Source organism: Passer domesticus, chromosome 5, assembly GCF_036417665.1.
Source record: "Passer domesticus isolate bPasDom1 chromosome 5, bPasDom1.hap1, whole genome shotgun sequence".
In the NCBI taxonomy this organism is placed as follows: Eukaryota; Metazoa; Chordata; class Aves; order Passeriformes; family Passeridae; genus Passer; species Passer domesticus.
In genome coordinates, this window is record NC_087478.1 from 41,509,041 (window position 1) to 41,529,602 (window position 20,562).

Genomic DNA, 20,562 nt, shown 5'->3' on the forward strand with positions numbered 1-20,562 from the left:
TCTTTACTCAGCTCCATGGGACCAGGCCTTTCACTAGAGTTCATAAATCAGGACAAAAATGGCAATGTTTCCCACCCCAATGTGAAAGCATTTGTTTACTCCTTCAAGCCTTTATTGTTATACTATTATTACAGATCTTACCATGATACAGTTACTGTGGTGCATTAGTGCCTTCAAAACAAAGGGATTCACTTTTGAATAAAGCAGATCATTATGTCTTCTGTAACTACCATAATTTTGAGGAAAGCCAGCAATGGCATCCCTAAGTTTTTTGGAAAGTGTTTGGGTAGCTGTTGAAGATCAATGTCATTGTTTAACATTTTACGGCTCTTCTTTCATTGTGACTGAAAAAGTTCCCAACAATAAATTTTCATTGACACCAGAATAAAATTAATTTTGATAGCATTCCCAGCCATAATATTCATAATGCAAGAAGTATGCTACTTAAGATAATGTGGCCTTGCAGTAATAAATATCCTAATGCACTTCTGATTCTTATTTAAAGAAAAAACTCTTATTCATCTGTTCCAGCCATGGAGAATAGTGATGGAGTTACATTATCAAACACAAAAATCTTATAAAAAGAAAAAGAATTCTATTTTAAGAAACTTAATATATTTGTAAAACTAATAGATATGGAAGATAAAAGTAGAGGAATACAGTTCCTTTACCATTTTAGAAGGTTTAAGACTAGAGTTTTAGGGGAGTACATAAATTTTTTGAGCAGTCACTTTAATCTTAGACCTTTGGTGTCCTATTTCAAAAGAAGGAAACAGAGGCAGAAATTGTCAGAGTATGGCAGATCACACAGATTCCTACAGCAGGGTGGGAAGAATTGCTGTGTGGAGAAACCTGTCTTTCTCTTCTGACTACAGGTTGCCTTGAGCAATCAGCTTATACTTGACTTGATTTCTGACATTTAGAGAGCTAAAATTAGGCAAGATAAATTCCACCTTATGTTAAATACTTCTCCATGATGACAGAAACACAAAAAACACTGTGAGTTGGAAGATAATGGGATTATCTGCATTGCTTGTGCCAGAGGTGCACTGAAGAAACTTTGGTCCTCAGCTGAGCTTCGAGAATGCAGTGCAGAATGCAAACACAGAACAAGAGAGCACAGCCTGCCCTAGAGAGTTTATTCATTCCTCATTGTCAAAGATACTAATAGTTCTACCACAGCAGGAGTACCTTCCCATGTTGGTCTGCTGCAAATCTATGATCACAGTTGTAATTCAGTAATTAAATTTATAACACGAGTACACAATACATTAGAAATGAAAAAATGTCAATACATTCTATTGATATCTTCTCTGATTCTTAAGGGTGGCTTAATTATTAAGCTTTCCAGAATAAAAAGACTAGTTTCCATCACAAGCTGAAAATATTCAACAAATTGAAGATTTTGAGAATTCAAAAGCATTTTTATGCATCTGTATTCCTATTCTATGTGTGTCAGGTGGAGAGATAAAGGCTTCTCTATAGCTACAGGTGGGCTTTAGTGTCATGCTTTCTCATCAGAGTATATGGAAGCATCATTTTCTAAGAGATTTAGTTTAAAGATTCAAGGATGAAATCAAATAAATCTTAAGAACTTCGGGGTACATATTCCAGACTCACTATTCATCCAGTATGACTTTTTTCCTTTATCCTTCAGGTTGTAGTAATATATCTCAGTGCAGACTATCACAGAGGATACAGGTCATAGCAGTGGGCAAAATCTCTGCAATATTGGGTGTTTTTTCTTAGAGGACAGGCCATATTGTCTTTGGCTAATTGAGTTTTGTCCTTTCTGTGTGGCACACAAAATATAGTTATATCAAATCCTGTTTGATATCCCATTTTAAATGGTGGCCCTGCTAGATACACAGTCAATTTATGATTGGCATGCCAAACTTTGGCAGGAAGATGCAGCAAATTCTTCTATATTGGGGGTTGAGCTGGAACTGTGCCATATTAACTAGTCCTTAAAATTCCAATGACCTTTACAGGAGGTAAAACATTCAATCTGCAGTATTAAGAAGCAAGCAACCAAAATAAGTTGAAATTCCAAATCTATTTATTACTGGTTTGCTTTTTAACAAACTTTACCACATCATCCAATTTTTAAACATACCTGAGTGTTGGAATTGATGACTATTGATCAATTAATTTATTTTCACTGAAAAAGTAGTAAGTTACTTGCCTGTGAGGCATACCCTGTGAAGTCCAGTAGATGAAACATAGCTGGATATATGGTAAATCTAAGATAAAAATTCAAAGAGTAATATATAACAATAACTGTAATAATTAAGAGATATTTGAATTTGAAAGCAATTAACCTGTTGCAATTTTTTAGCTGATGCAGTAGTGTCATAAGCAAAATTTGAGAACTTCCATCAGACTTTGCTAGACACCTCAAGAGATAGATAAACCCCTTATTAAAAAGGGTTTAGATAGTTATAGCGGAAAATTAAAAGCTGATGATTCATTTTGCTATTACAGAAGAAATAACATTACATTGAATTTATAAATTATTCTTTTTGTCATAGAATGCATAATGAATCCCAATTTTGTTCATCACTTGCCTATAATTAATTTAACAGGCATAGAGATGGTGTAATATATTTTCTCCAATTCTAATTTTTATTAATAGAAATCTTTTCAGGTTTAGCATAGTGATGAAGAGGAATTAGTGTTGGGGTTACAAAGGAACAAAGAAAATAAGTCTCCTTGAATTTCAGTTCTACTTTACATAGCAGTCTGTTTAACAGAGAAAATTATTCTATTCCTCACAAGAGAAAATGTACATTATGAAAGAGTGTTGTAGCTGTTTTAATGAACCCACAGACTATAACACAGGAGTTGTGAAGGGATTTTTTGGGATCTAGATGCTTATTCAATTTCAGAAACATGCAGAGAATATATACATTTAGACCTTCCTCCAGCTAATATGCCAGAAGTTGTAAGGGTAATGAAATGAATTGTGATTCAGTGATTCCATAGAAAATATTTATTTATATGTGTTTATATATAAAATGTCAGTTCTCTTTCCACCAAATAACTGTCCTTACTCTTGGAGCAACTTTCAACACTTCTTTCTCTGCAGAAAACAGTACCCAAGTTAATAAAAACAGAAGTTAATTTTGTAAATGTTTATTTTTTGAAGATATCAATCATATACAAATATATATTAAGGTTCATTTGAAATATATTCCCTCTTTTTCAAGAGAAAGCATCTACCATTTTTGTGGCATTTCTCAAAATGAAAGCAGTACAAGTCTCAGGATTTTCAGAGGAATTCTGCATGGCATAAAAGAATCTGTGGTCTCAGATGATGGTCTTGCATCATAATTGCAGAATGGTTTGGGCTGGAAGGGATCCTAAAGATGATCAAGTTTCAACCCTCTGCCTTGGGCAGGGGCACCTTCCACTAGACCAGACTCAGACCTCATTGAACCTGGTCTTCAACACTTCTTGGGCTGGGCATCCAGCTGCTCTAGACAACCTGTTCCAGTGTCTCACCAATCTCCCAGAAAGGATTTATTCCTAATGTCTAATGTAAATCTACCCTCTTTGAGTTTAAAGGATGGATCTGCACGTGATGTAGCTCAGGTCAGTTGATTATTAACAGTGAAAAATGCACTGGACCACCATCCTGCTGTGGAAAAGGCAATGCAAATATGGTCTCCCTGTAAACAGTGCAAGCACGAGATTCTCCTCCACTATCTAGGCTTCCTCAACCATTCACCTGTCCCCAGGGCTGAAAACCAGCCACTTCTCAGCTTGGAAAAGCAAATCTCCATCTGGGCCCAGACATAATTAGCATATCCAGTAAAGCAAAGATAAATTGCCCTTTTGGGGCAACCTCTTTCTGTGATAGGTCCTAGAATCTTTGGATTCATCTACTGCTCTCTAGGACCTTTACTTTCCTACCATCTTTCAATCTCATTTATATTTTGTGACACATACTAACTAGTGCAGTGAGTGCATTATAGGGTGTCATGACAGCACATTTTGGAGTAAGATGGTATTTCATGTCATAGACAATACAGAGTGGGTGAATACTAAGAGTGCCGGGGTCAGGATTTTCACTCGCTGGACCCCAACCAGATGTTTCTCTTCACCAGATAGAAGGAGGGCAGCTCGAGTCCTGGATAATTTCAACTGATTTATTGCAGGGTCCAAAAGGGAAAGGAAAACACGGATGGTGAGTCGGAGGGTAACAGGGACGGGTAACAACCAGCAGAAGGACACCGGGGCGAGTGCCCCGTCTTTAAGAAAGTTACAGTTTTTTGTGCACAGCTACATGGGAGGGAGATGGGAAAGGAAAAGTTTTCACAGGGGTAACTAATGAAAGATACAAAGGGTCCAGGATGAGCTGGACGTGAAAGGGAGTACAGCATTCGAACCATGGGAAAGGAATTAATTTCTCCTGACTTAGACAATGGTGCTTTCCCAGGGCATTCCTGAGATGGCTTTCTCACCCCCGACCCCCACATAAGAGTGTCTTGCTAGACATGCTGTGAGGATCTGTGGTATTTCTTGATGAGAAAACATTATGCAGTTTGGTTATGTCCGAGCTACCTCAAAAATGCCCAGAGAATTTGGTGTACTGTCATAAGAACGAGTATGAAGTGTCTTTCTGGCATGGTCTTTCTGAGTGATTGAAAAGAGTAGTGTCCTGCCAGCTTTCCATCAGTTGCCACAGGACTCCTGTCCCTTATCTTTTCAGACTCAGAGCTGCTCTAAGCCCTTCTAGCCCATCTTTTTCCATCCATCACTGAACTCTTCTGATCTCAAAGCCTTCCTTATCTCCTGCCCAACTATTTTCCAGATCCTTCCTGGCCCAGGCTCATGCTCCCTGACACTTCCCGACCACAGGCACAGCTTTTGGCATTGAGGTTCCTGTGCCCTTCTTCTGCATTTTCTGCACCCTGTGGGGGTAGCTGCTGCCACACCAAGCCACGCTGTTGCAGACATCTGCTGGTACCATTCAGCTCAGTTCCACTCCTGTCTCTCCAGCAGCAGATGTGCATCTCATTCTGACAGGGATTTAAAAATACTGCCAAAGGCATTTATAAAACATTGCCCTAGATGCATTTCAGAGGAACTGTTCAATAAAAAAGGGGAAAAGAAAGCCCTCCCTGAAGGAGCATTCTCTCCTCCACCAGCCACAGAAATTTTCTGGGAGGATCTTTGAGGGTTTATTTGGTTTTCTCTCTTAAAAGGATTGGCAAATGTTTTTAGGATCCATTGTCTTTGTCTCAAAACCTTAATAAAGCATTAAGGAGAATTACATAATTTAAAGGCAGCAAAGGCCAAGTAGGTCATCCAGTGCAACTTCTCAGCAGTGCAATCTGGCATTGTTCAATGTATTTAGTAGTGCCTTTGTCCCGTCTAGATCTGATTTACAAGGGATAAGGCTTCTGACAGTTTGCAACTTTTAATCTTTAGAAGTTTACAATGTAAGGAGTGTGATACATGTGACTTTCTTTCAGATAAAGAAACTTCTCTTTTACACCAGACTAATTTCACTTGTGTCAAAAGTCTCAAAAGTTAAAACATACTTTTATAGCTCAGCAGCAACTTAAATAAGAGTGTAAAAGGGCGACTCAGTGGTTCTCTCTTTTCTGCTCATTCACAGAAAAAAAGAGCTCTGACTAAGCAAGACCTCTTTCTTTCTATAATCGTCAGTGCACCTTGCCTGTTTTCAACCCTTACATCTGCTCTTCTGTATGAATGTCTTTTTTTTCTCCCTTCTCTCATTTCTCTTTTCACTTTTGACCTTTTTAGTTATTTCCTAATACCTTTTCTCAGAGGCTTTGGGGGATTTTATGAAATACTTCAGAGTGTTCAGCAAAGCTGTAGGATGCCTGAAATTCACAGTAAGTCTTTCTGATTTTTTTATTAGAAAACCACTGTTCCACTGCAACAAACAAGGATTTCTCTGTGGTTCAAATGCCACCCCACTTCTTATTCAGATAAGATGTGCTAGCTTGACTTTTAACATTTGTGCCAAGCAGGATTTTGTTCTAGCAGGCAACAGTACTGCAAATCTGCATGCTTAGTTGGGCAGGTAAGAAATATCACATTGATTTGAGCAGGAATACATGGAGGAACAAATTCATCGTGGATGATTTGGTGATGGTGTAGTTACCACATGACAAAATGGAACAATCAGGCTTGTGTTAGTCCTGAATTAATAACTTCAAAGGATTTGAATTTTGTGCAGAACCTCTATTAAAGCCATTAATAGACTTGTAGAATCACAGAATATTCTGAGTTTGAAGGGACTAGCAAGGGTCAGCAAAGTTCAACTCCTGGTCCTACACAGGGCAGCCCAAGAGTCACACCATACATCTGAGAGCAATGTTCAAATGCTTTTTGAACTCTGTCAGGCTGGTGCTGTGACTACTTCCCAGGGGAGCCTGTTCCAGTGCCCAACCACCCTCTGGGTGAAGAAACTTTTTCTGGTATATAAATTAACCTCCTCTGACTCAGTTTCATGCTGTTTCCTCTAGTCCTGTAACTGATGACCACAGAGAAAAGATTGGTACCTGACTTTCTGCTTCCTCTCTCAAGAATGTTGCAGACTGCAATGAGGTACCTCAGTCTCTTCCTTTCCAGGCTGAACAGATGAAGTGACCTCAGCTACTCCTTGTAAGGCTTCCCTTCAAGATTCTTCATCATATTTGTAGCCCTCCTTTGGATGCTTCTAATAGCTTTATTTATTATACTGTGGTGCCCAGAACTGCCCCCAGCACTGGAGGTGAGGCTGCCCTGGTGCAGAGCAGAGGGGACAATTCCCTCCCTTGCCCAGCTGGTGATGCTGTGCCTGAAGCCCCCAGGACACCCCAGGTGGCCTGGTGCCTCCTGGTTGCTGGGCACTGCTGGCTCATGTTCAGCTTGCCATCCACCATGAGTCTCAAATCCCTTTCTGCAGCTCTGCTTGCCAGCCTCTCATTCCCCAGTCTGTCCATACATCCAGGGATGCCCCATCCCAGGTGCAGAATCTGTCACCACCACTATTTGTGTGCAATGAAGGAAGGTAAGAGCTGTACTGAAACTGGAATTGAAATAAGAAGATATCATAAATGTTTATGCTTTCAAGTGCTTGGGGTGTGATTTGAGTAGTCAAGTCTTTTTATGGGAATATTCTCCACACCTTTCACCTGTTGTTCAAGGACATTTCTTTGCCAATATATTTTCAGAGCAAACCATTTCTTGTTATGATAGTAAATTACAAGATTTACAATTTAATTTTTGGAGAAGTATTTACAGAGCATTTAAGTTAAAATGAACAAGATATGGCCTCTGCTTGCATGTGAAAATGCCATGGATACAGTATTATCTGTCATACAACAGGCTGGGATCTCTCTTTAGAATTTTTTCTATGTGTCCTAGATATCTTTGAAAGAAGTTTGGGTAAAATGTACCCTATCATCTAATGAGCATTCTATCTGGTCTACCCAGACAAAACATATACAAGTTTTGCCTCTTTTTAATTTTATGTGCTCAGTTTATAAGAGGCACTGCTTTTTTCCCATTGGACTGAAATATTCATAAGTAAAAAAAAAATAAATTGCAAAACCTGCATTTTTCCACAAATCAAACAATGTGGAAACCTAGTAAATGTTTCAAGTTATAAACTATTAATCAAGGTGAAAATTTGACATTATATTGCTATGAAAATAATGGTTTTGAGTCACTTTAATTGACTTAATCCTTCTGGAATAAAATACTGACTTGCTAAGCTATAATATTATTTTCGGCAATCTGAATGTTAAACAAGATCATTGTGATTAATGGCTATCATAATTAATGTAGAATGAATTAATAATGAGTTTTGATTTTTTAGTAAAATAATAACAGGTATCTTCTGTGGTGTATTTTATGTCTGAAAGATTAGTATTTTACTACTATTAAATGATGTGAAACTGCTATTCTTCATTTGCTTTGAAAAGCAATATATTGTAGCTTACTGTTTATCAGGTAGTAAAAGCTTATTAAATTAGGTATATTTATACAGGAAGTGTAGTATATGTCCTTAAAGAGAAATTAAGTTTCTGTACATAGAACACTTATAAAGAGGTGTAGCCAGACTCAGTCTGAATTGCAACAACAAACCTCATTAAATGAATAATAATTAATTTAATACTTTATTTTGAAAACAGGGCTTTCAAAAACTAAATAGAGAATTATATATTCAACAGTATCAACAGATACATATTGATTTTGATAGTCAAGCTCTCTTTTTGGAATTATATGTGAATGCATATACCAAAGGATATGTATCTTTACTTCTAAGAATATAAATGATTGACTCAGAATAAGAGTGACAGAAAATAAATAATGCAGGTTTGAGACTTTATAGTATAATAATCTCTCTTATTTTTAAATTTTGTTGTGATACCAAAAATTAAATATTACCAGTTCTTTGTGTTTATATAAAAGTTCAGGGCAGAACTTAAAGTTAGTGGCACTTGAGAGATTTGATTTTCAAATGCAGTAAACAGCAATTATTGGGACTGAAAATGTTTGTACCAAAGTTTTGTTTCAGGTTAAATCAGTATTTTTTGTCTGCTGCATTTGTGTTAGATTTTGAGGGTTTCTTTGATTTTTGTGTAGCTCCATCTTAGCTGGTTATGAAATAGATGATTTCCAAATTGTCCCCAAACTGCATATACTTTGACAGAATTGTGGGGGAATTATATTTTTATGTATATTTATTTAGATCCTCCTAAATGTTATTTCTGATGTAAAATGGATTTAAAAAGTTGAAAAAACTGTGACAGGTATATAATGAATTCCGAATAGAGTATATTTCTGAATTCAAATAATGTCTGATTTTTCAATGTTTTAATACAACAGGATTTTAATTTCTCATATGGCAGGCAGTGCCACTGGGGTTTCCCAGCTTGTTCTCTTCTCAATGCCCAGAAGTTTCACCCCCAAATTCTTTTTGTCATAAACTGTGAAATTCTATTTCTCCTTTAACAGGATGGTTTTGGTCAGCTTTATGATTGAAAGCTACCATATTTGTACAGAGAGCCTGACAAAACTTTTTGCTATTAATTTGAAAAATCAGAAAATGCATATATCAAGTGAAAAAAAAATTGAGTGAGGCAGCTGAAACCCCAAGATTCAGACTCCATGTGCCATTAGTCTGTGCACATGGATACGTGAGGAGGAAAGCAGGTCTTTAGACTGTCTCTAATTAAGGGGAATGTCACTATACAGGATGAATATCTTGTTACCTAATCCCAGTGTGCTTGCTCCCATGCCTGTTTCATATAGAACCTCCATGTCCAGCACCTGAAAATAGAAATAACTTTGTGTCACATCCTTCCACTGTTTGCTGCTAAGAGAATAGACATCAGTGAGAGATACCAAACAGCACAGACATCATGCATGGCTGTGCCTATTTGCAAAGCTGTGAAAAAATCCTCCCCTTAGAAGTCCATCCACTGTGACAGACGTGTATTCTTTTCATTTGCTCTCCTTTGTTATGATTATTTTATGACACAGGGCCTGCCAGGATGGTTCTAACTGAACAGGTCTCACATCACCTCACTGCCTTGAGGAAGAAGAAGGGACTGGACTTGGTGGGGAAGCTGTGGGCAGCCAGACACCATTCCTGGCATCAGCGTGCCTCTGTCACTGACATGTAGGCTCAGCTTTTCATGGTTAATTCCTAATGAAACTTTGAAACTCTGGGACAGGTTAAGCTCTGGAAAAGTCTTCAATTTTGATTAGTCCAACAATTTTCTGGGTGAGCAACTTCCTGGGCCATTTTTTGAGAAGTCTACTGAGGCAGAATGCTGGAGCTTTACTCAGAAGTGGGGCACAAGGTTAGTTTCCTCTTTCTAGAGTTATCATAGAAAAGTAGAACTTTTATTTTCACAAATCCTTCTTACTACACTGGAAAAAAATCATCAATCTCTTAGGCAATAACCTTTGACATTTCCCTCTGTTACCTAAAAAAGAGCTGCTGTGCATTAATTAAAAAAAACAATAGATGCAATTTGCCCACTTCAGCCACCCTTGGTTTTTGCACCAACTAAACAGAGCAGTTTACTTCATTCTGATTCAATCTATTTTTTGCCTATTGGGAGCACAAGTAATAAAAAGCAACCTTATTTAAAGATCACTGCAGTGGGATTGTGATAGTTGTTCAATAGTTTCAATGTTGTAGTAGTCTTTGTTTCATGGTCGTGCAGGTTCCCACTAGGTCTGAACACATTGAAGATCTGAGGAAAGCTATTTTCCTTCTTAATAGGAGAATCAATTGGACTGGACACATAGGTTCAGGCTGATAAAATTAAATCATGTTTCCTGAGGAGATGGAATTCTTGCTTTTATTTTACCCTCCAAAGAAACAAATGTTAACCAGCACTTGATATTCAAGCCAGAGCAGATAAGAGCATAAAGCTAGACAAGTGATTCTTCTTTATTGTCTTTTTGGTGGTGGTGAGGGTTTTTTTTTTTTGCCTTTGCTTTTTTTTTTTTTTTCCTAGCATGCAGAAGATCAATATTACACACTGCTTTCTTTGATTTATTACCTTCTGAGAAAAAAAAAATCTGAAACCTTAAAGTAGGCTTAGAGGATTAGAACTCAGGCTGAAAAGGACCATTTCTTTGTTTTATACTCCTACAAGGTCCACTGGCATATGGAACTAATTTCAAGGTTCTTCATTTCCCCAGACACAGGATCAAGAAAGGCTGCATGTAGCGCAAAATGCAAGTAACTTAATTGACCTCAGAAATATAATCTCCAAAGTACAGATCCTTGTGATAAAATAATTATTGATGCCACATATTTGTCCCCTTTGGCTAGTCCCCTTTCCAGTATCCACAAACAATTTGGTGTTTTATGGGCATTGAGATTTGGAGGCATTTAACTACTAATTTTACTAAGAAATCTAAAAAAACCTGTCTTTTTTCATCATCAAATACTCAGGATTCCTATAAACAACATATTGTTAGGTTATTTATGTATTTTTTATTCAATTTGTCATCTGTAAATATATGGAATAGCAAACACAGTTTCACAACTTTGTTCCACTCCACATCAGGTGTTTGTTCCTCCACTAACACCCACAAATATCTTCAAAGTTTAATTTTAGATATCAGCATCAATGACAATAGAGCTTTTGTTTGCAAATTTTTTTTCCTTTAATGGTAAAAAAATGTGGATTATCCCACTTGGTTGTTTGTAGTGACCATGTGTTTTAGATAATTTGTATCACTTTACAGAAAGTGGACTTTCTTTTCCAAGAATCCTGTTCTTTAGTCTTTGAACACTGAAGTGACAGCACTGCCAGTGACTTTAATGAAAGTAGAATGAAAATGTGCAACCTCCATCAAATCTGTTTTAAATAGATTTATTTTGTTTGTAATCTATTCTGTTACCTTTGCTTTGTAATTATTGTTTTCTGGACTTTGTAATGATTGTTTTCTGGACTTTGAAGATCAGTCTTTCAGTAAACTATTTAGTAGACCACTGGATTTTCTTAATCTTCCAGATTCTTTTAATGTTTTTTTTTTTTTTTCCTGTGAAAGGAGCTTTTCAGCAGTATTTTATTGAAAAATTGCTTAGGTGACATAATAATAGCTGTAGAAGCAAAGATACAGCTAATGCAGAATATGCTTCAACCCAATTAGAAAGAAGCAAAGACTGAACTATGTTATTCTCAACTGTTCTCATGTAAATCCTAAGTGATGCTTGCTATACAGATCACATGCAAGTTTTTTATGTCTGAAGGAAATCAGATTGTATTTTTACTCTCTTAAATGTAGAATACTAGCACATTAATCTCTTACCAATTCTCTCCCCAGAAAAAGAATAGCTGTATCCAGTTAGATTCTCCTCATTTCGTTAGTTTTGAATGTGAAAGCCATTTATTCATCAATAAAAAAAAAGATCATGATTTCATCATTGCTAATTGATTATCAATGTAAAATAATATACTCACTGAAACAAAACAACAAGGCTCCTAGGTGCAAAATATCCCTGAATCATCTTTGTTTATTTTGGGAATTCTATAGAAACAGGTTCACAGCTCTGAGTAATGTCTCCTGAATTCTGTGGTGCTTCTCAACCTATGTTGTGTGCACTATTGAAACTGCCCACACAAGCATCCAGAGAACTTCCCAGAAACTTCAGGTCAAGGCTAATCCATTTCACTGGAGTATTACACAAAGTTTTTCTTCTTTGAGGGGAAGTAAATTTTCAAAGAATCTGAGAATGAGGGGCCATCATTTATAGCAGTGGCAGAAAAAGCAACTTACAATACTTGGTATTTATTTTAAGGACTGTAAGGACTATGTAGTTTGACTTTGAGAAATTGAAGGTCCACAGCCTCAGGGAAGGAAGGATTTGCTCACAGTGCAACAACACGTTTTTAGGTACAATGTGCCATAAGCAAGTCTGCCTAAAAAATCAAAATGTGGTATTAAAAAAAAACCAATTTATCTCTCATATATCAAACAGAAGAGGCAACAGCATGGCAAATAGCAAATAACAATCTTATTAATCCCAAATTCCACTACAGCTAATTATTTTCTTCAGTTTTGCTGGGATTTATATCTTTGTTTCTATGGCAAACGGTCAGGGTAAATGGAATCAAGTTACTAAGCAATGCCTTGCATGAAGATCATCTCTCACACATTAACTCCCCCACAACATGCATATAACTCACTAACTTTGCCGTGTGCTGCAGAGAATAAGAGCACTGTGTTCTTGCACCTCATCATAGACTACAGACTGGCCTCTAAATCCCAGGATGCCTTCCACATCCCTTCCTATAGACAGGAGCTACATTTGCCATCCAACTCCAGCTTAGGTGCTTCTTGCAAATAAATTTATCAGCATTAATATTGCCAACTACCAGAGATAAGCAAGTTTGCCTGTTTTCTTATCTTGTAGCCTGAGAGATAAAATACCCTAAAAGATACAAGCATTTCTTAAAAAGATATCAAAGGCTTGTTTATAGACAATAAGATTAACTTGATTAAACATAATTTCTCCAGTTAATATAAATAATTAGCATTTGTGAATCATAGTGTATTGTATTTGATAAACACCCAAAAGAAAATGGGTGTTCTTGGGACTCATTAATTTAAAAAAAATTGCTACAAGTCCTAGAAATAAGGGAAGACAAAGGAAATAATGAATTCTGCATTATCTGGTCATGATTTTGCAAAAGATTAGAGAAGAAGACTAGCTTTAGAAGCAGTAATATTAACAGCAATAATAATAGTAATAACTAAAATGACAATATAATTATTGGAGGTTATAGGTAAGAAGATTTTGGAACATTTTAACACTTTTAGACTGGAAAAGATCTCGTCTAATATATACACCTGTGAGATAGAAGAGAAATTATCAGTGCCTGCTAGTGGTTAGTAGTTGGACATGAAAAACTTTAGTGAGAAAGCATTACAGTCAATAATTGTTGTCAATTCACCTCATTCCATTGATGTTAGCAGAGATGGAATTGGATTGATCACTTCAAATCTGTCCCTTATTATTTACCAGTGGAATATGAAAAACATTTGATCAACTGTAATCAGTCATAGCTGTCTGCCTAGTGGAAGGCTGGGAATTCTGCTGAGTCTGAATTTGCCTCAACAGGTGGATAAAGCTAGGAATCAAAAATCAGTACACTCATCCTATGGAAAATTTAGATTTTTAATTTTTTTTTAAAGAAAAAAACCCTACAGAACACAAAAATGGAAATGTATAACATAGCATGGATTTCTTTGAAGCAAATTTCAAACTGGAGAGTTGGTTTAGGCCATTCTGCTAAAACAAAGAACCCAATAAGCCTTTATTGCATACAGTTATTCAGCCACTGTAAACCAATGGGAAACAGATGAATGTATTTAAAACCAAAGCACAAAGCAGGTCAAAATAGTAGCTGTGATTTAATCACTACGTACAAAATCAGGAAAAAAGGTATTCTTAAAGAGTGCTAGCAGCTGGCTAGACAGTACAGGGCTATGAGGTCTAGACTATTTACTGTTATTCTTGTCATGAAATAGCATTTGCATGTAGACAATTTATGTTTTGTTTTAAAAACATGCTAAAGAAGATAAAATATATATTGGAACTATTTGTCTGATTCTGAGGAAATTACTCCCAAGGGTTATCTAACATTTTGTCTCTGATTTTTTTGTTGTTATTTCCTCCTAGTCTTATCTGGTCTACATGTTGTTATCAGAAGCTCCAGAAAGCTTTCAAAATATATCTATATAAAAGACTTGAGGATATTCAGAAATATTTTTTTTCCTTCCCTTTTAGATAAAGGCTGAAGAATGCTAATAAATCTAGCTCTTAACCTGTAGAAAAATGGAAGTTAGACTAGAGCAGTCCAGAAATAGTGCTTTTCAGTTAATTTCACTCCCATTCAATAATCATCATCAGCAAGCAGCACAGGGTTGTCAATTACCTTTAATTTGCTTTAGAAAGTTAGAATAAAAGTGATTTTATTCCCCCTGGGTATAAATAAATGAAGGGAAACAAAGAGCACATGAATTTAACTGGTCACAGAACATTCATTAGGTTTATTCATCAGTTTCTGGTGAATATTTTTTCATCTCAGAAGTTTAGAGGATTCAAAGCAGCGAAGAACAATGAAAAGTGTATGGAAAAGTGGTCTTCTGGCTCAGAGCTGGGAAACAGGTTGTCTCTATTCTGCTGCTGACTTTCTTCATGACTGAAAAAAACCATTTAAATTGTCCAGTGCTCACATGAGAAATGTTTTAGCAAGATCTAGAAAGGGATGCAGAACAAATATTTTACATAACTTATGGGAATATTAATTAAGAAGGATGATTAAGAGAATATTAAAAGAAAGAATGAAAAGAAATCAAACTGCAAAGAAAATAATAAAAAATATGTTATCTATTGTGATGCATGCCACAGCCTTGTGAGATAAAGTATACAAATCTTCTTTACAAAATAGGATGATAAATAAAAGCACAGTAAATAACCAAGCATTTGTAAACATTGCAAACACGCAGTAAAAGCAGCTCAGTGTAAATTAAGGACAAGTCCTGAGCTGTCAGCAGTTATATAAGTGTAAAATCAGCACAAGTGAGGTCAGAGCCAGGTCTGGGAATGTTAATGTATTTTAACTGGAATGTTAATGCATCTGAACAGGAGTGCCAGGTACAACTTTACAATGCAGTGTCTGGAATTAATATTCAGTACTCTTCCCCTCTAATAGACTTTTGTACTGTGGGAAACACAAGAAGCACAAAAGAGGAAATCTCATTTGTCTGCCAAAACCACAATCAGCAAAGCAAACTATGAGCTGATAAACAGCTGGTTTTCATTCTGGTGTAATAGGAACAGAAAGAGAAACATGGAGATTGGAAGGCTGCAGATGAGGTTGTTTCCCTTCCTGTTCAATGCTGTAAATGTCCCAAGGAACAAACAGCACCCGAATTTTGGGTGTCCTCCTCTGGCACTGACTTTTGCTGTTTCGAAGGCCTCCAGCACTCACTTGTATCTCACAAGTGAATGCTGTCATGAGTCATCTATAGAGCAAGAAATTAGTCATTCAAAAATGAAAAACAATAATCTTAAAGAAACATTTCTGCTGAAGTCACACAGTCAGTAGGGAACCAAAACTAACTAAACCTTCCATCCCCACCCCCCACCAAAGACAGCAGCCAAACATCAGATGATGAAAAGTTTTGATTTGAGAGGAGCACAAAATAAGAGAATGAGAAAGAAAGGGTTACCCTGCATCATTTAGGATGGCGATGATTCAGTGGGGCGTAGGGCCATCATAAGCTGAAGACCACAGTGCACCTCTCTGTGGTGGTGGTCTGCCTTGAGAATTCTTTTGGGCCTGAAGCATTTTGCAGGGAATATTATGAATTATAATTACAGATGTTTGTTTCACAGCACCTTAGCTTTTGACATTTCATAGTTCTATGCAAATATACCACTATGAAGAAACTTGTATCATGCCACCAACTTAGCAAATATGAAGATTATTAAAAATAAATCAAAAACACACATGCACACAAACATTGGCCCTCTTTCCCATTCCAATTAAAGACGCTGCCGAAGTGATTGTGAGTAGTTGCTGAGTCCCCTTTTTTGGCTATACACATTTCTGATAAAGCAGCAAGTGCCAGATTAAAGAAAAGCAAACACTGGAGGGATGTGATGCATTTAAACCTACTTTGGTCCTTGCCTTTTGCTAATATGAGACAAACCATTCCTGTAACTGGCAGGACCTTGGAGGTCTTGAAACGAATCAGGTCCCTGCCTCAAGGTATTTAACTCAAGCAGCTCTCTTTGTTGGGGCAATGGAAGTCAAATGCCTGTTTGACCATGCTGGAGAGGGAGCACTGTCACATCTGGCGCAGCTCCACGCATGCAATTGTTTTCAAGCACAGCAAAGCCCCTTCAAGCACAGAGAAGAGGCAAAGATGTAAAATGCTCCTCCCCAAGCCATCATCATATTATTCTTATCTGCTCCTTAATGATTTCCAGCTGAAGGGTTATTAAGCAGAGGAAGACTGTTTCTTTTGGGCCGAGGAATCTCGACCTCCCCTGTTACAGAGCAGGACATTTATCTGCTTCTGTAGCTGACAGCTGTGAGGCGTACGGTGGTTCTGCCCACACACTGCTGTGTGCTTCCCCAGCTGGGAGCAGCAGCAGCCATGCCCATGTGTTTTCTGGAGCTGGAATCAGAGAATCATTGGGTTCCATGCTGAAAAGGGACAAAAAACCACTGCCAGTCTCTAGCATTATAAATTCTGATGCTAGGCTGTGACATGGCATTTCCCAACTGTGGGTGCCTCTAATGCTTGTGGGGGTTGTCTGAGACAATATATATGTACTTTTCTGAAAGATTTATTCTTCCTATAACTAAAAGCCCCTCTTCTGTGGTTTTTTTTGTTTGTTTGTTTGTTGTTTTTTTGTGTTGTTGGTTTCTTTTTCCCCTGAGCATTGTACAGTCACATCCCTCATGAGAGGGCAATCCTGGCTACGCTCTTGCAGCTGAGAAGGAGTTTTCAGAGCAGCTGATGAATTATCTTGTTCCTCAGTGGAACAATTATGCCCATATTTAGGTAAAAAACACATTAACTTCTGAAATTTAGAACTACAGACAAGAAAATGAGTACATTATCACCTGAACAAGGCAAAATGAGGCATAAAGGTATCAATGGGGAAAGTTGTAATCTCTACCATTTAAGAAATCCATGCCTTGTGCAAGGGAAGTAGAAACAGGCAAAGAAGCAATAAGGTACAGTGTGGAAATTATCAGCAGATCTTTGGTTTTTCTGAATAAGGTGCTTTGGAGCAGACAAGGCTAAGAAAATTCCTTCAGAAGATACAGGGGAAGTGGGTGTACAATGGAGAAAACTTGGCATCATAAGCAGGTTATTTTAAATTATTTTAGTATTTGAAAAGCTAAATTGGAGCATATTTTCTGGTTTTGCATGCAGGATGAATGTTCTTTTGGAGGGGAATAGAAGCACAGATCCTCTGACAGGTGGAGAGAGAATTCTTTCTCATATGGCAGCCTTTAAAGTGGGGCTGCACCTTGTGAAAACAGAAGCAAAAGTTCATTTTCTGTATAAAAGGAGGACATTAAATAGTCCTAAGCCATTTAGTATGATTTGCTCCTTTGATCTGTGTATGGCTTTGTCTACCCTCTGTTAATTTACTTAAGTGTTTGCAAGGAGGGGCCAAGGGGAAAAGCTTCCATTAGAGTTACAAAACTGCTGAGTTGTCTGACAGTAATTCTATTTCAAATTCATTTATTTAAGTACAGAGAAGGTGGGGTTGAGGAGTGACTTTTGCTTTCCTCAGTATGGATAGGATAAATAATTGAATGGAAATATGTGTATTGAAGACTGGAATTGCTAAAAGCTCATCCCTTATCAAAGTTGATCCAGTATAATGGTACACAGGTTACTGGTTGGGTATTCTTGCTGTGTCTGGCACACTCATTCCTGGTTCAGACCAAACCAGACAAATTCCCATGTGTACATACAAGTACAAAATCAGAAAAAGTCACAGTGAAAGCTTCACCTGCATTTTTATTTCAGTGTCTGAGGGCTCCCAAGTGGAATGATTTATTTGAGAGAGTATTTCATTCCCCAGGATTATTTTCTATCCTCCTTGCAGAGGCTGCAGAGGTGACAGCTGTGATGCTGGTTACTAAGATGCACTTATACAGTGCACTGACATTGTACCAAAATGTTCAACAGGCTTTTCACTTGAGCAACAGTCTCCTGGGGACAGATTCAGCCACTATTAACCTGAGCTGTGTTCAAATCATTCACATGGGAGATAAAAATCTTCATATCTTGTTACTGATTCTTCAAGTCACCTGCTCCTCCATTTTATTGAATAAAGTAGAACTGACTGGGTATGAGTTATGGTTTGTGGGGTTTTCTGTTTTAGTGGTTTTTTGGGTTTTTTTTTTTTTTTTGGCTTGCTTTCCCCCATCTCTCTTTAAAAGGGAAAAAAAGAAGAGTATGAAATGCTAAAAGTTTGATGTCAACAGCCTCTCTGGGCAGACTGGCAATTTTATTCCTTATAACAAGGAATACTGTGCTGGGGTTGCTCCACTTCATAAAAGAAACAGAGATAAGGGTCCCTAAATATGAAACCTGAAGGAAAATACACCTTTGTTTAAAGTATACAGTTATATTAGGACATGGTGAATATCCTACTATATGTCAGCATTTAAAATCAAATAATAGTTGAAAAATTAAAAAATAATAATAATAATAATAATAAATTCTACTAACTTTAATTTTCCTATCAGGATGTAATATAAAAAGATATGCTTTTTTCCTCAAATATACTGCTTTTTAAGTGATAGCTTGACTTGAAAAAAACCTCTTCATTTGCATTAGTTGCTAAAAGTTGAAGAATTTTTTAGTTTTAAATTTAACTCTATTTATATTTTAAATGAAATTGGTTTGTTGTCTGGTAATTTTGTTTTCTGTAATTACATTTACACCAGTAAATGGTAATTAATGTTCACATGCATTAACTTCAAATAGTGGAAGTTCTGTAAATATTTAACTTAATATTTTTAAACCACTTATTTTTAATTAGTTTTGTTTGATAAAACTTAAACACAAACTGACCTGAGTAAAAGACTGAGTTAAAGGATTGCTAAATTAAATAAAAGAAAACACAAATTGAAGAGATAGTAGCCTCTCTTAAAGCATTTATTTAGCTATAGATAAGAAATTTAATCTCATCCAGATTATTTAAAAAATATTAGTTTGTACTTCACATGTATGCCTTGTTTTCATGGATTGCAAAGTTATAAGGCCCTTTATGTTCTTCAGGAACAGCACCCATTAATCTTGTATGCCATTAGGTTGGTCTTGAAGACTTTGAAGTATATTTTCCACATCTGGCTGTATGGAAGGTCAGGATGTTCCCAGCTTCACTTAACTACAACCAGATTCAGATGATTATTTTCCAAACCATCACATTTTTATGTTTTCTGTCCTTTTGCATCACTCCCAAAACAATATTAAAACTAAAATCACAATGCTGTTGGTAATTTGAATTATGTATTAAAATACAACAATAACAAAGTTCATTTCCATATTGTTCTTCACAATAGCCATAGACTACTCTATAATTCAATCAATATTACTATCTGTAATAAGTGGAAATTACTTCAAATTTTAACACACAAAAATGAACTGCTTTTTTTAACGTAGTGAACATCAAATAGCTTTGATTCAAATAGCTTTTAATGATAAAGGAATAAAACAAATACGAGGTAATTTAAGACAGGTACTTTGTCAGAGTACCCAGCAGAGTCTGAAGACAGGGTAGAGAAGTGGTGCATCCATATTAGCCCTTGCCAGTGAATACGTAGTACAGACCTCAGGCCTCACCCATGCCATCCCTTTTTAAATGGGGAAAATCTCTTTAACAAAAATCATGAAGTCATTGAAGTTAGTGGAAAAAATTCCAGCATTTAATCTGCAATATGCTTTTCACTTCTGTTCTTATGTAATACTCTGTAACAGGAGGGTTTTCTATGTGGCTATATTAAAATTCATATATGATGTACTAATGAAATCTAAATGCCAGACTGTGAAAAGTGGCTCATGTTGCTCCTTTGGTCTACATGTCCTTTTTGTCTCCACGTGTCTCCAGCTCCTTTCTTTCTTTCCCTCTTTCTAAATAAATACATAGATACTAGTTGTAATTTGGGGAAAAAAATTTTTTAGAAATTCCTCACTTCCCATACAAACTCATTGCAGGTGCTTCAGCTCTTGCAGGGAGGTTAAGTGGACATTCACAATCAGCTATTTATTTGCTCCAGCTCTTTTACATTGTTCTTTCAGAAGGTGCTCGCAGCATGCTTCTCTGTTTGGAACTGCGTTGGTAAAAAATGTTTTCTTGCCAGCATCTCCAATATCTGCAGCAGTTACCCCTAACAACTTTACATGACTACAGTTTCTCTCAAATTTCTTTTTCCATGGTCTAATAAATTTTTCCTCACAACTCAAGGCTTGTGTCATCTATTTCAAATGAAATATTTTATCCTGAAGCTTTGTTTGTTC

The 20,562-nt window shown here is 36.6% G+C and overlaps 1 protein-coding gene and 1 long non-coding RNA gene across 3 annotated transcripts in view; one reads left to right on the top strand and one right to left on the bottom strand.

Moving 5' to 3' along the window:
• The window catches only part of LOC135300335 (uncharacterized), a 230,901-nt gene that overhangs the window by 205,731 nt on the left and 4,608 nt on the right, over nucleotides 1-20,562 (top strand). The gene's annotated exons all lie outside the window — the stretch shown is intronic.
• The window catches only part of LOC135300338 (uncharacterized), a 119,926-nt gene that overhangs the window by 11,520 nt on the left and 87,844 nt on the right, over nucleotides 1-20,562 (bottom strand). The window contains exon 4 of one of the 2 annotated variants that reach the window (XR_010362230.1): nucleotides 9,240-9,297. This is a non-coding gene — a long non-coding RNA (uncharacterized LOC135300338). Of the gene's footprint in view, nucleotides 1-7,355; nucleotides 9,298-20,562 lie in introns of those variants that run through there. The other variant, XR_010362229.1, reaches the window with a different exon arrangement.